The sequence below is a fragment of the Orycteropus afer genome, unplaced genomic scaffold, assembly GCF_000298275.1.
Source record: "Orycteropus afer afer isolate SDZICR_OR568_19922 unplaced genomic scaffold, OryAfe1.0 scaffold00230, whole genome shotgun sequence".
Lineage (NCBI taxonomy): Eukaryota > Metazoa > Chordata > Mammalia > Tubulidentata > Orycteropodidae > Orycteropus > Orycteropus afer.
In genome coordinates, this window is record NW_006921817.1 from 2,288,901 (window position 1) to 2,304,470 (window position 15,570).

At 39.2% G+C, this 15,570-nt stretch overlaps 1 protein-coding gene across 1 annotated transcript in view; it reads right to left on the reverse strand.

Annotated features, from left to right (window-relative positions):
* Positions 1–15,570, reverse strand: part of DLC1 (DLC1 Rho GTPase activating protein) — a 606,782-nt gene that overhangs the window by 361,323 nt on the left and 229,889 nt on the right. The gene's annotated exons all lie outside the window — the stretch shown is intronic.

The following is a 15,570-nucleotide window of genomic DNA, read 5'->3' on the forward strand; positions in this document are numbered from 1 at the left end:
GGGTTTGAACCGCCAGCCTTCTGGTTAGCAGTCAAGTGCCTTAGCCACTATGCTACCAGAGCTCCTATTTAGAAGCTATCTAACACACTAAAAAATTATTACTTCATATTTCAGGAAAAATGTTTGAAAACACATAGCAAACTTTGAGGAAACACTGGAAAAGTCCATATGATTAGATTAGCAAGAAAAGCCAATAGTTTGGCTGAGCAAAGAATAAATACATCAATGATAAGACTAATTAGACTGGAGTTGTTGGGCTTCAGACTGTGTTTTATTTGATTATGGTGAATCAAACAACACTTTTCTTATTTTGAGCACTGAGAACGATTTAATTTTTGTGTTAATCTCCTATGTCTCCACCTGAGATGGTTAGTTAAATGTCACCTCGGCTAGGCTGTGATTCTCAGTGTTTGGAAGATACCATGTTGTAATCACCTCCCATTTTGTGATCTGATGTGAGCAGCCAATCAGCTGGAAGGGGTATGTTCTTGGGGTGTGGCTTATATCCAGTATATGAACAGGCGTTCTTTCAAAGCTCTGTCTCTCAATCTCTCTCTCACTCTCTCAACCCTGTATCTGATCTGTGGTTCCTGGGACATAAGCCAGGAGAGGCTTCCAACCTGTCACCCAACCTGAAGATTTTGGATTCACCAACCTCCCAACCCCAAGAGCTAGCAAAGGATCACAGCCTGTTGCTTGAGCTGCATGATTTCTACTTTTCTAGTGATACTGCCTCAGAAACCCAAGGAGGGGTCACTATGAATTGGATCCGACTCTATGGCAGTGAGTTTCTTTGTGTGTGTGTGTGTGTGTGTGCAATCATCTAAGCCAGTAGAAGTAGTCAGTTTGTCATATGACCCATGGATTTGGGACTGGCCAGCTCCAACAATTGCATGAGCCATTTCCTCACAATTGAGGAAACATTTTCTTGAAGTAAATTTCTCTCTATGTATCTATGCTTCACAGGTTTTGCTGCTTTCAACTAACTCACTGCCATTGAGTCAGATCCGACTCATAGTGACCCTTCCTTGGGTTTCCAAGGCAGTATCAATACAGAAGTAGATTGCCTAACCTTCCTTCCGAGGAGTGGCTGGTGGGTTTGAACCGCCAGCTTTCGGGTTAGCAGTCAAATGCCCCGAGTTTTGCTGCTCTAAAAAAAAAAAAAAAAAAAATGTCCTAAGAGCTTCTGACACTTGATCTTGAACCTTCCCCAAAAATCTACTTCCACTGTTGATGCCAACACATAGTGACTGTGGTAGTTAAGGCTGTATGTCAACTTGACTGGGCTGGGTAGAGAGGCTGGGCAGCTGGTTGTAGTTATTCCCCATAGTGAGATTGGTAATTAACTCCATGATGGAATCTACTGGAGCAGCTGAGTAGCTGCTTTAGAGATGTGGTTTACTTACAGTATATACGCAGCAGCTTTAAGGAAGGTTTCCAGCTTTTTGGCATGCTTGAACCCTGCATGTAGCTGAGTTTCATTCAACAGCCTGCCATGTTCTGCCAATCCTGGGACTTTTAATGGACTTGAATCAGTGGCTTGCTGTGTGGTTTAATGATATTGAGACTGTGCCTTCTCGCTTGTCAACCTTGGGTTTGTCAGCCTCAGCAGCCAGCAGCTGTCTGAGTGAAGACATGCCTTTAGCTTCAGTGGGCCAGGGCAAGAAGCAGAGCTGAAGCTCAAAGTCAAGGGCCTTTCACCCAACACCCAACCCCTGGCACTTGGAATTCAGACTTAAAGACCCAAAATTGTAAGAGAATAAACTCCTATTTGTTAAAGCCATTCCATTTGTGGTGTATCTTCTGTTACAGCAGCACTAGGTAACCAAAACAGTGACCCTTTAAGATGGAGAAGAACTTCTCTATAGTGTTTCTAAGGTTGTAAATCTTTATGCAAGCAGACCGCCTCATCCTTCTTGCTCTTGAACACAAGAGTGGCTAAAACAAAAGGAAGAAATGGTGAAATAAAACAACTGAACAGAAAATTTCAAAGTCAAGCTTCAGAAGACAAAGTTAAGTATTATAACAACATGTGAGAAGACCTGGAGTTACAAAACCAAAAGAGAAGAACATGCTTGGTATCTCTCAAGCTGAGAGAACTGAAGAAAAAATTAAATCTCAAGCTGCAATACTAAAAGATTCTATATGTAAAATATTGAATAACCTAGGAAGCATCAATAACAGATGGAAGGAATACAAAGAGTCACTGTACCAAAAAGAACTGGTCTACTTTCAACCATTTCAAAAGGTAGCATATGCTCAAGAACCAATGGTATCGAAAGAAGTCCAAGCTGCCATGAAGACACTGGCGAAAAATAAGGTTCCGGGAATTGACAGAATACCAACGGAGATGTTTCAACAAACAGTTGAGACACTGGAAGCACTCACTTATCTGTGTCAAGAAATTTGGAAGACAGTTCCCTAGCCAACAAACCGGAAAAGAGCCATATATATGCCCATTTCAAAAAAAGACGATCCAACAGAAAATGGAAGTCATTCAACAACATCATTAGTAACATGTTGTTATTGTTATGTGCCGTGGACTCGGACCCGACTCATAGTGACCCCTCCTTGGGTTTCTGAGGCAGTATCACTACAGAAGTAGATTGCCCCATCTTCCTTCTGAGGAGTGGCATACACAAGGAAAATTTTTCTGGACATAATTAAAAAATGGTTGTGCAATACATAAATGGAAATCCAAGCCAGATTCAGGAGAGGATGTGGAATAATCCTGATGATATATTATTCTGGGTTCTCAGTTGTCAGATGCATCTTGGCTTTAAGCAGAGAATACCAGAAAGATCTTTACCTCTGTTCTTTAACTATGCAAAAAGCATTTGACTGTGTGATTCTCAACAAATTATGGATATGATTGTGAAGAATGGGAATTCCAGAACATGAACTTCCAGAACATGTGCTCATGAGGAACCTGGACATAGATTAAGAGGCAGTTATTTGAACAAAACAAGGGGGATACTGCATGGTTTTAAATCAGGAAAGGGTTGCAGTCTTTCACCATACTTATTCAATTTGCATGCTGAGCAAATAATCTGAGAAGCTGCACTATATGAATACCACCACATCAAGTTTGGAGAAACAACCTGCAATATGCAATATGCAAAGTTATGCAATATGACACAAACTTTGCTTGCTGAAAATGAAAAGGAGTTAAAGTACTTACTGATGAAGATCAAAGACTATAGCCTTCAGTATGGACTGCACCTCAACACAAAGAAAACAAAAATCCTCACAACTGGACCTACAAATAACATCATGATAAATGGAGAAAATAATGAAATTGTCAAAGATTTCATTTAACTTGGCACCAAAATCAATGCCCATGGAAGCAGCAGTTAAGAAATCAAATGACATATTGCATTGGGCAAATCTGCTGTGAAAGAACTCTTTAAGGTGTTAAAGAGCAAAGATAACACTTTGAAGACTAAGGTGCACCTGACCCAAGATATAGTGTTTTCAATAGACTCATATTCATACAAAAGCTGGACAATGAATAAGGAAGACCAAAGAAGAACTGATGCATTTGAATTATGGTGTTGGGAAAGAATATTGAATATACCATGTATTGCCAGAAGAATGAACAAATCTGTCTTGGAAGAACTACAGCCACAATGCTCCTTAGAAGTGAGAATGATGAAACTTTGTCTCTCATATTTTGGTCATATAATCAAGAAGGATCAGTCCTTGGAGAAAGACATCATACTTGGTAAAATAGAGGGCCAGCAACAAAGAAGAACCCCCTTGGGATGGATTGACACAGTGGCCATAAAAATGAGCTCAGAAATAGCAAAGATCGTGAGGATGGCATAGGACTGGACAGTGTTTCATTCTGTTGTACACAGGGTTGCTGTGTACATGGAACCAACTTGATGGCATCTAACAACAACAACATCTGAGAACCCACATAAATGCACCATCTTTACCTATTTAAAAACAGACACTTATTTGATACGTGTTGTTCATATTTTTATGAAATAGATTGATCCATGCTTTCTATAATGGCCTTTGCTAGGAAGACTCAAAGATAGGTGGAGTTATGATTACTCACTGATTTAAGTTGTTTTGAGAGAGATTGGGTTGTCCACCACTACCATGCAACCTCCAACTAATCCATGTTGTAGTGTAGCCAAAGTGTAGCTAGACCAAGTAATTATTCTGACTAGAAAGTGATGACTCACTGCTTGACACAGAAACATCAGGTACAGAGTTGCTGTTTTATACAACTCCTAGAATTGTGCAATGTGATGTTCACAATCAGTTAGAACCATTGAATAGAAATAGCATTACAACTTTGAGAAGCTACAGATTGTGAAAAAATATTTGGCAGCAACATATCTGACAAGGGATTTATCTCTAAAACTTGTAGCAAACTTCAACAACTCAACATCAAAAAGACAGACAATCCAATTAAAAAATGAGCAGAGGACCTGAACAGATACTTCAGGTACCCAGCAAATACATGAAGAAATGCTTGTAATAATTAGCCATTAGAGAGATGCAAATCAAAACAAAAATGAAATACCATCTCATCTCAGCAATAACAGAAAAGTTCAACAAGACAGAAAACACAAAGCTGGTGAGAGTACGGAGATACTGAAACTTTCATACTCTGCTGGTGGGACTGTAAAATGGTACAACCACTATGGAAAATGGTATGGAGCTTCCTTACAAAGTTGGAAATAGGAATACCATTTGATCTAGTAATCTCACTCTTAGGAATATATCCTAAAGAGATGAGATCTGGGATATGAATAGATGTATGTACACTGATGTATAGCAGCACTATTCACAACAGCAAAGAGATGGAAACAACCTAAGTGTCCATCAACAAATGAATGAATAATCACACTAAGATACATACACACAATGGAATATTATGCAACATTAAAGGATAATGAATCTATGAATCACCTCATAATATGAATGAACTTGGAAGACATTATGCTGAGTAAAATAAGTCAATCACAGAAGGACAAGTGTATGAGCTTGTTATTATAAAAAGTCAAGGAAAGGTTTACACAGGGAAGGAAATTTTCTTTGTTGGTTATTAGGGATGGGAGGAAAGGGGTGGGAAAATCAATAGCTAGTTAAGAGACATGTATTGATTTGGGTGAAAGAAAATAAATTATTTAAAAAAGCATGTAACCAGCACAATATCACCAAGGAGAAGGATGACATGGAGAGGTGCACAAGAGGTATAGACATCAAAGGTAAATACTCTTACATACACAATATTCCATTATTCATAATAACAAACATTAATCTATGGGTGGATACATAGGTAGGCAGGTAAGATGACCAGTTATGGGTATGTTAATGGGAATTTACCCATGATCACATACAGATTTGACAGATGATATTCCTATATAATGTATTTGTATGTGCTATAAAAATGTCCACACATTTAATAGCGCTAACAGGGGACAAAGTTAATATAACTTATTACCCACAGTCAAATACCTACAGGGAGTGAACTGCTGGGCCTGTGGGCTCAGGGCCATGGTTGCAGGGAACATCAAGCTCAATTGGCACAACACCATACACAAAAACACAGTTTTACAACCTACTTTGCTAAGTAGCAGTTGTGGTCTTAAAAGCTTACGAGCAGCCATTTAAGACTCAGCTACTGGTTTTCCCTCATCCAGAGCAAAGTGTTAAGAAAATCAAACATGCATGGAAACAATTCTTCTAAGGGACTAGTAAACCATGGGAACCTCAGCCTACATGACCCTGAGATCAGAAGAACTAGATAGTGCCCTGGTACCACTGTCAACCACTTGGAAAGGGATCCTGGATACAGTGGGAGAAACCTGCAGAACAAAATTCAAAAACATAAAAAGGAAAAGGATTACTGGTTGGATAGAGACTGGTGAAACCCCTAAGATATGGCCTCTAGTCACACTTTGGGCTTGGAAATGAAAGCATTCCCTTGGCTTAACTCTCAGCCAAAGAACAGAGGCCTATGAGCTGAACAATTATACCAGGGGGATACACTCCTTAGAATGATCAACCATGAGAGATCAAAAGGGCAGCATTTGCTCAGGGAGAAAGCCAGGAAGGCAGGCATGCACAGGAAAGGACACAAGGAAAGGGTAACCACAGGGAGAAAATGGGAAGAGAGTTGTTACATTGTGGGGATTGTAATCAGTGTCACAAAACAAAAGGTGTATGAACTGTTGACTGGAAAACAAATCTGCTCTTTAAAATTTAATCCACATCACAGTAAAAATTAAGACAAAAAACAAAACAAAACAAAAAAAAACCACCCTACATGTCTTGGTATAGTTGGAGCCAAAATGTGCTCAAGTAAAAGTTATAAGATGTGGAACGCATATACTGAGTGTTCATTCTGGTTACATAATTTAGATACGTAATCTTACTTCATTTTTGTAATGTATCTGTGAAGCAGATATTATGAGTCCCATTTTTTTGAGTAAGAAAAGGAGGGTCAGAGATATTTAAATGATTTGTGAAAGTCAAAGAGTTAGTAAATAAACTGACATGATTTTGAGTCACATCTGATTCCAGAGCTTTCACTAATTTCCTATACTGGATTGACTGATCCTTGGTAAAGCTGGAGTTTTACAGTCCTGAACATACTCTAAATGCCTTTGTTTCAATTTGTAGATACTCCATTCTAATTTTCCTCAGAGAGGCAGCTTTTCTAGACAGTGGTCTGAAAATAAATTTACAGCTAGGGAATCTAAGTGGACCATGCTTCTCATTCTGACATACTTCAAAAACCAAACACACTGCCATCAAGTAGATTCCAAGTCATAGCGACTTTCTAGGGTAGAGTAGAAATGCCCAAGGCACTTGACTGCAAACCAGAAGGCTGGCAGTTCAAACCCACCAGCCACTCCTCAGAAGGAAGGTTGGGCAATCTACTTCCGTAGTGACACCGCCTTGGAAACCCAAGCAGGGGTCGCTATGAGTCAGGGCCCGCTCGATGGCACATAACAACAACAACAGGAATGTCCCATAGAGTTTCAAACACTGTAAATTTTCACAGAAGCAGACAGCCTCATCTTTCTCCTGCAGAGTGGTTCAAACCACTGACTTTTTGGTTAGCTGTGAAATGCTTCAACCAGAGTTCCTTTCTGACATAATTGTTGTTGTTGTTGTTGTTGTTATGTGCCATCAAGTCGGCCCTGACTCATAGCAACCCCTCCTTGGGTTTCCAAGGCAGTATCACTATGGAAGTAGATTGCCCAACCTTCCTTCTGAGCAGTGGCTGGTGGGTTTGAACCACCAGCCTTCTGGTTTGCAGTCAAGTGCCTTAGGCACTGTGCTACCAGAGCTCCCCTGACATAATTTGTTGTTGTTGTTGTTGTTGTGTGCCGTCAAGTCGGCCCTGACTCATAGCGACCCCTCCTTGGGTTTCCTAGGCAATATCACTACGGAAGTAGATTGCCCCATCTTCCTTCTGAGGAGTGGCTGGTGGGTTTGAACCGCCAGCCTTCTGGTTAGCAGTCAAGTGCCTGAGCCACTATGCTACCTAGGGACCCAAATATAGTTGCATAAATTTCCAGAATGACAGCATTCAATGGCCTAAGCCATCAAGTGTTTGTGTACTACCATTTTCTTTGGGAAACTGGTGAAAATTTCTCAAAATCTTAAGACTTTTTTGCTTGATATTTTCTGAACCTATGAGATTATTATACAAACCACTCATTTATTCAGTCATTTATTATTTCATGCAATACCTGTTGGGTAGTCATTATACTCAAATGCTATATTGTGTGCTAAGGAAGACACTAAAATAAATTAACTATAGATCCCTCCTTTAACCCTTTTATGACCCATCGGACATATATATCACCCATCAACATTTTCAGCCTCTCCAGTTTCTTGGAAAGCTCCTATCCTAGTTGTAGTAGGTGTTACTGCCTGGTGGGGACCTGAAGAAACAGGTATCACCCCATCAATCCTACCATCAGAGTCCACTTGGGTCATATGTATCAAAATCCATTGTTGTTGTTGTTGTAATGCGCCGTTGAGTTGTCTCCAACTCATAACTACCTTGTGTACAACAGAACGAAACACACTGCCTGGTCCTGTGCCAGCCTCATGATCCCTACTATACCTGAGCCCATTGCTGCAGCCAGAATGTTAATCCATCTTGTTGAGGGCCTTCCCCTCTTTTGTTGACCCTCCACTTTACCTGACATCCTTCTCCAGAGAATGGTCCCTTCTGAAACATGACCAAAGTAGGTGAGACAAAGTCTGGCCATTCTCGCTTCTAAGGAGCATTCCGGCTGCACTTCTTCCAGGACAGATTTGTTAGTTCTTTTAGCAGTTCATGGTTCTTTCAGCATTCTTTGCCAACGCCACAACTCAAAATCCATATTACCTCAAAAATACTTTTCCCTTGAGTTCAGTATGCCTTCCATTACTGAAAACATGTAGTAACAACATAAAATTCAAAGCAAAAAATAATTTGGTTGTTACAGGGTTAAAGGAAAAGTACTTTAAATATAGTAGGAAGTTCTAATAAATTGCAATAGATTGAAGACAGAGTAGGGAGGGACAAGTGGTTTTTGATGTTTGCCACAAAGCAACTGTTGCAAAACAGTGGTAAGAATGGTTACTGATAAAATAACGCATAAGGTTAGCCACTCTGACACAATAGCTATTAAGATGATGGTGATGGTTTTAATAACACAAGAGGACCTCTTAGGAAAGCAAGTGTAGATAAAATAATTTGCATAAATTCATTATTTTTCTTTGGCTCAGAAGTAAGGGAAGGAAAGTAATCATCCAGATAAGGGTTTCATTTTGTATGTGGTGTGAAAGAAGAAAAAAAAAAATCTGCATGCATATATTTGGCCTACTAAGTTTGGTCAATTTCTAATTACTTAACCCAACTGGATAATTGGTAATGATAAAAATGATTTAAACAAAAATTTATTCTAGCAACTGTGAAGGCAAATGGGATCATAATACTTTGAAAACAGTGAAGTACAACAGGAACTTAGAGGTCTCTCCTCACTGGCAGATGAGGAGAGTAATGTTCAGGAAGGAAACACATTTGTCCATGTATAACATACTTAGATAGTGAAGAACTAGGAATAGAACTTGAGAGGAGAGGAAGTTTTAGGGATGGAACCTCTAACCTTGTAAACTTATTTTTCTCTCCCCAGTGATACCGGATTGTGATCCATTGTGTGCTGTCATGAGCTACTATAATAACAAACAATGTGAGCATTAAAAAGATAGGAGATTTTGTTCATCTAAAGTGAAAACAAAAAGAAATCATGACAGAGAAAGTAAAGGAAATGGGTGTCCTTGAAGCTGCAGTTAAAGGCTATCTTGGGGATGAAGCAGGAAACAGTTCTGTGGTGTGGCAGAGGGATCTTTTGGGAGAGATAATTGACAGATGTGGTTTACTGACATAAGTTTTACATTCACATTTTCAAACTCATTTATGATTTAGGATTCAAAGAAAAGGTTACTTTTTATCTTAGGAAAAAAGACTCAAATCTTTTCTGGCATCATTCAAGATGTTATTCATATAAATACCATAAAAACCATTCATATTTGTTACAAGGAATATTTTTACTGTGCAACTGCCATTGCATGCTACATAAACTAGATTTCTGTCATTACTTTAGGGAATGACTTTACTAGAATCTCAGATGTGAGAAAATCTTTTCAGAAAATAAGTCCTGAGTTTCACATTTTGGGGATATATAGCATTATGCTTAGAGAATGTTACAGCATCTCTCTCTAAAACCTGACTAAAATTTGAGTATATATGTTTTTTCATATGAAGAGATTCATAGCATTATTACAAGTGGCTATTTCAATTAAGCTAGAGTTTTGAATCATGTTGTAAGTCTGCTTATTGTGGGGAAGAAAAACTATTCACATAATCTGAGATTTTTGGATTTGCAAACAAGTAGTGGTCCACACGTTCACTTTCAAATCTGTTGTTTGTAACTTTGAAATCACTTTCTCACACACACAAAAAAAAAACCCTACGTAATAGCTGGCTTGTCAAATCTGTTCACAAAATCCCTTTTAATCCATAATATATATCCAGGTGATGCAAACGGTTTGTGCTGGCCTACTAAACAAAAGGTTGGTGGTCAAATCCACCAAGAAGCTCCTTGGAAGACAGGCCTGGTAATCTGCTTTCTAAATGTCTCAGTAATGAAAACTCTATGGAGGAGTTCTAGTCTGCACTCATTAGATGGCTATGAGTTGGAATCAATTTGGTGGCACAGGTTTGGTTTATAGATTTTTCTAGTATTTTTATCGTGAGTCACAGGTACCACAAAGACACAATGAAAAAGTGCAGTCTGTCTACTGTAATGAGATCATTGATCTCACCATTGTCCTGTCCAAGATGTGTCCAGGAGAGACGTAACAGAGGTGCTGATGTAGTCTTGCTAGTGTAACCCCTCTCCTCCACCATTTTTTATTTCTGTGATTGATTATCTTGCTCCTTTTTTCCAGCTACAGCAGATATTTCTGACAATATTTTATCTCCTCTTAGGTCCAGAGCAATAGGAAACATATCTAAAACCAGAATATGCTGCTTTTGGTAATTTCTAAGTGTTTTAGAAAACAAAAGAAGCAACAAATGAGGTAGCAACTTTCCAGTGTTTCCCCCTCTTTCCATTTATGAATAACAAAATCACGTTTTGGTATTAATGATAATAAAGGGAAGTTCATGTTTCTGAGGAAACTAAGACACAGGCAATCCTAAAACTTGAGGACCTGCAAAGACTTTGGGCCAGAGACAGCCAGCCTGACATATTGGAAAAGTAGTATTAGGAGTGAAAAAAGAGCAGTCCACGTCAGACTACCTTTAGCATGCAGTGAGTGATTAAGAAAATCAGATTAGAGGTTAGTTCCAGGTACCACTGAGCAGAGAGCAAGGGGAAAAAATGTGACTGTAGTATTTCTATGGCCACTTCTAGGAAGCATGGACCAAAAGCAAACTCGGTAAGATAAATAAGCCAATCTCTCTCCAATATGGGTAAATGATCATGGGAGGTTCATTTCAGTACATAAGATATGTACGGATAAAGTATGTTCTCTTAAAACACAGAAGAGAGACCTCTAATCCTCCAGGGAGAGTGAAGTAAACAAAACAAAACAAAAAAGAAAAAAAGAAAGCTTCCTGAATAAGATTTTACTTGGAGGAATACTGTGTAAACAGGGTGGTGGAAAGGATGTCTCAGGGCAAGCACAAGAGTAACTTCATATACTGCAGAAAACTGAATGCTTAACTTTCTTGAGGGAAATCCAGAAAGAGGGAAGCAGATTCTCTTAGTCAGAAAAACTGGCAAGTGCTCCAATTACTCTGGGAGGTGGAGACAAGCATTTGTGGATGAAAAGAGGAAGAATGGTTGATAACTTCATATATAGCCATTAGGTTGTCAGATCCTGAGCCTCACACTCTACAGCCAATCTACTGTCCCTCTAATGCTTCCACGGGACATAGGTTTACTCTTTGGAAAGATTCTGGGCCTGCTTGTGGAAAAGTCTACTTTCTTCTACTCAGCTCCTTGAATTTTCATAATCAAACGTTGTTGTTGGTTGCCGTTGGGTTAATTCTCTCTCATGATGACCCCAGTGTGCAGAGCAGAACTGCTCCATAGCATTTTTAAGAAACAGATTGCTAGGCATGTTTTCCAAGGTGTCTCTGGGTGGGTTCAAAGTGCCAACCTTTTGGTTAGTTTTCAAGTCTTGAACTATTTGCACTACCCAGGGACATAATCAGACGTTGTTGTTATGTGCCATCGAGTTGGACCTGACTAATAGCGACTCCTCCTTGGGTTTCCGAGGCAGTATCACTACGGAAGTAGACTGCCCCATCTTCCTTCTGAGGAGTGGCTGGTGGGTTTGAACCGCCAGACTTCTGGTTAGCAGTCAAGTGCCTTAGACACTACGCTACCAGAGCCTTCCCCTTTCACCTAGGAAGTTCTGTAGTATTTCTGTCAGGAGAAATTTACCAAGATTTGATAAACAGATGCCAACATTTGAAAAACCTCTCAAAATAGGATGAGTCTCGATCAGATTGCTAGCCACCAGCAAAAAAGTCTTACTGTGTCCACCTCCAGCCCTATCCTAACATCCAATCTTTTTAGTGAGTTATACTTATAAAGAAATATATAGCCCAATTCATCAGCTACCTGAGGAAAGCCTCTAACAGAGTAAAAATAAATATATGCAAAAAATGAAATTTGGAGAAAGTGAAGATATTGCAAGGAGAAAAAGAAAAATCATATTTAGTATCTATGGAGAAGTAAGTGATAAAATATACTGTACTATAATAAGAATTGGATATCATAAGGAAGATTAATTGCAGAAAATATGAATGAGTTCTTACATATTTTTAAAAAAGCAGAAATAATGTCTAGAAAATAGGAAATCCACCACTCGTTTGTAAGTTTGTTGTCATGTGGTGTTTGGCATGTTGCCGTGATTCTGAAAGCTATGCCACTGGTATTACAAATAGCAGCAGGGTCACCCAAGATAGACAAGTTTTTGCAGAGGTCCCAGACTAAGACAGATTAAGAAGAACATAGTCAGGTCTGTTAGTCAAAAAATTGAACACTGTAAACCTTATGAATGGCAGTGAAACATTGTCTGATATAGTGCCAGATGATGAACCCCGGAGGCTGGAAGGCACCAAAATACTACTGGGGAAAAAGCTGCCTCTTTAAAGTGACTTGACCTTTATGGATACAGTATAGCTTTCAGAATCTTCATTTGCTGATGTGGAATGATGCAAAATGAAAAGAAACAGCTGCAAACACCCATTAAGAATTGGACATGGATGGGAGGAAGTGGGAGGGGAACTGTTGCATTGTGGTAAATTGTAGTCAATGTCATGAGACAAAGTGTATGTGAACTGCTGTATGGAAAGTGAATTTGCTCTGTAAATATTCACCCAAATCACACACACACACACACACACACACATAAAGATTTGGACATGGAATGTATGAGGTATAAATCTAGGAAAATTGGAAGCTGTCAAAAATGAAATAGAGCTCATAAAGATTGATATACTACATATTAATGAGCTGAAATGGACTGGTATTGGCCATTCTGATCAGACAATCATATGATCTACTGTGCTCGGAATGACAATTTGAGGAGCAATGGCATCATATTCATCATCAAAAAGAACATTTCATGATCTATCCTGAAGTACAATGCTGTCAGTAATAGGATAATATCCATATATCTACAAGGAAGACCAGTTAATACTTCTATTATTCAAATTTATGCCCCAACTACTAAAGCCAAAACTGAAGACATTGGAGAGTTTTATCAATTTCTGTGGTCTAAAATTGACCAAACAGGCAATCAAGATGTACTGATAATTAATGGTGATTGAACACAAAATTTACAAAAAAAAAAAAAAGACATATCAGTAGTTGGAAAATATGGCTGTGGTGATAGAAATGAAGCCAGGGATTGCCTGGTAGAATTTTACAAGACCAATGACTTACTCACTGCAAATACCTTTTATCAACATCAAAGGTGACTCAACAGATGGAATACAAAGGAATCAAATTGACTACATCTGTGGAAAGAGACAATGGAGAAGCTTAATATCATTAGTCAGAAAAAGGGCAGGGGCCAATTACTCCTATGCAAGTTTACATTTGAAGTGAAGAATATTAAAACAAGGCTGTGAAAGCCAAAATACAACCTTGAGTATATCTTACCTGAATTTGCAGACCATCCCAAGAATAGAAAAGATGGACTGAACACCAATGAATGAAGACCAGACAAGTTGTGGTATGATATCAAGGACATCATACAAAAAGAAAAAGGTCATTAGAAAGACAGGAAAGGAAAAAAAGACCAAAATGAAGGTCAGGAGAGACTCTGAAACTTGCTTTTGAAAGGAGAGTAGCTAAAGCAAATGAAAGAAATGATAAAGTAAAAGAGCTGAACAGAAGATTTCAAAAGACAGTTAGAGAAGACAAAGGAAAATATAATGAAATGTGCATAGAACTGGAGTTAGAAAATCAAAAGGGAAGAACATGTTAAGCATTTCTCAAGTAGAAAAACTAAATAAAAAAATTAACCCTTGAGTTGTAATATTGAAGGATTGGGCAAATCTGTCCTGGAAGAAGTGCAGCTGGAATGCTCCTTGGAAGTGAGAATGGCCAGACTTCATTTGGCCTACTTTGGTCATGTTGTCAGAAGAGACCATTCCCTGGAGAAGGATAGTGTTCTGGTTACCTAGTACCACTCTGACAAGAATATACCACAAATGGGATGGCTTGAACAGACAGGAGTTTATTCTCTTACAGTTCAGGAGGGTAGAAGTCCAAGTTCAAAGTGCTAGGCTCTAGGGGCTGTGTGAAAGCCCCTTGACCTTGGGCTTCAGCTCTGCCTCTTGCTCCCGGCCCACTGAAGCTAGAGGCATCTCTTCACTTAGGCAGCTACTGGCTGCTGAGGATAAAAAGCCCAAGTCGACAAATAAAATGACACAGTCCCGATGTTAGCAAACAACATGGCAGGCCATTGATTCAAGTCCATTGAAAGTCCCAGGATCAGCAGAGCATGGCAGGCTGCTGAATAATGACTCAGCTACACGCAGGGTTCAAGCGTGCCATAAGCTAGAGACCATTCCCCAAGGCTTCTCTCTAGATACAGGAAGCAGACTACATACCCAAAGGCAGCTACTCAGCTGCTCACAGTAGATTTCACCATGGAGTTGATTACCAGTCCCATCATGGGGAATACTATATCCAGCTGCCCAGCCACTCACCCAGGCCTGGCCAAGTTGACATGCAAACTTAACCACCATAAATAGCATGCTTGGTAAAGTGGAGGGTCAATGAAAAAGGGGAAAGCCCTCAATGAGATGGATTAACACAGTGGTATAGCAAGGATTGTGAGGCTGGCACAGGACTGGACAATGTTTTGTTCTGTTGTACATAGGGTCACTATGAGTCAGAGTTGATTTGACAGCACCTAACAACAACAACATGGGCAAAATATTGAATGATGCAGAAGGCATTAAAAAAAAAAAAAAGAATACACAGAGTCACAGTACCACATAGAATTGGTCAACATTCAATCACTTCAGGAGGTAGCATATGATCAAGAACCAATGGTATTGAAGGAAGAAGTCCAAGCTGCACTAAAGGAATTGATGAAAGGCAAGGCTTCAGAAACTGATGGAATAGCTATTGATATGTTTCAACAAATGGGCATAGCACTGGAGGTGCTCACTCATTTATGCAAAGAAATTTGTAAGACAGCTACCTGGTCAGCTGACTGGAAGAATTCCATATTTGTGCCCATTTCCTAGAAAGGTGATCCAACAGAATGTGGAAATTTTCAAACAGTATCATTAATATCACACAAAAGTAAAATATTGCTGAAGATAATTAAAAAATGGTTGCAGTAGTACATTGACAAAGAACTGCCAGAAATTCAAACTGGATTCAGAACAGAATGTGGAACAAGAGATGTCCATGCTGACATCAGATGTATCTTGACTGAAAGCAAAGAATACCAGAAAGATGTTTACCTGTGTTTTATTGATTATGCAAAGGCATTTGATTG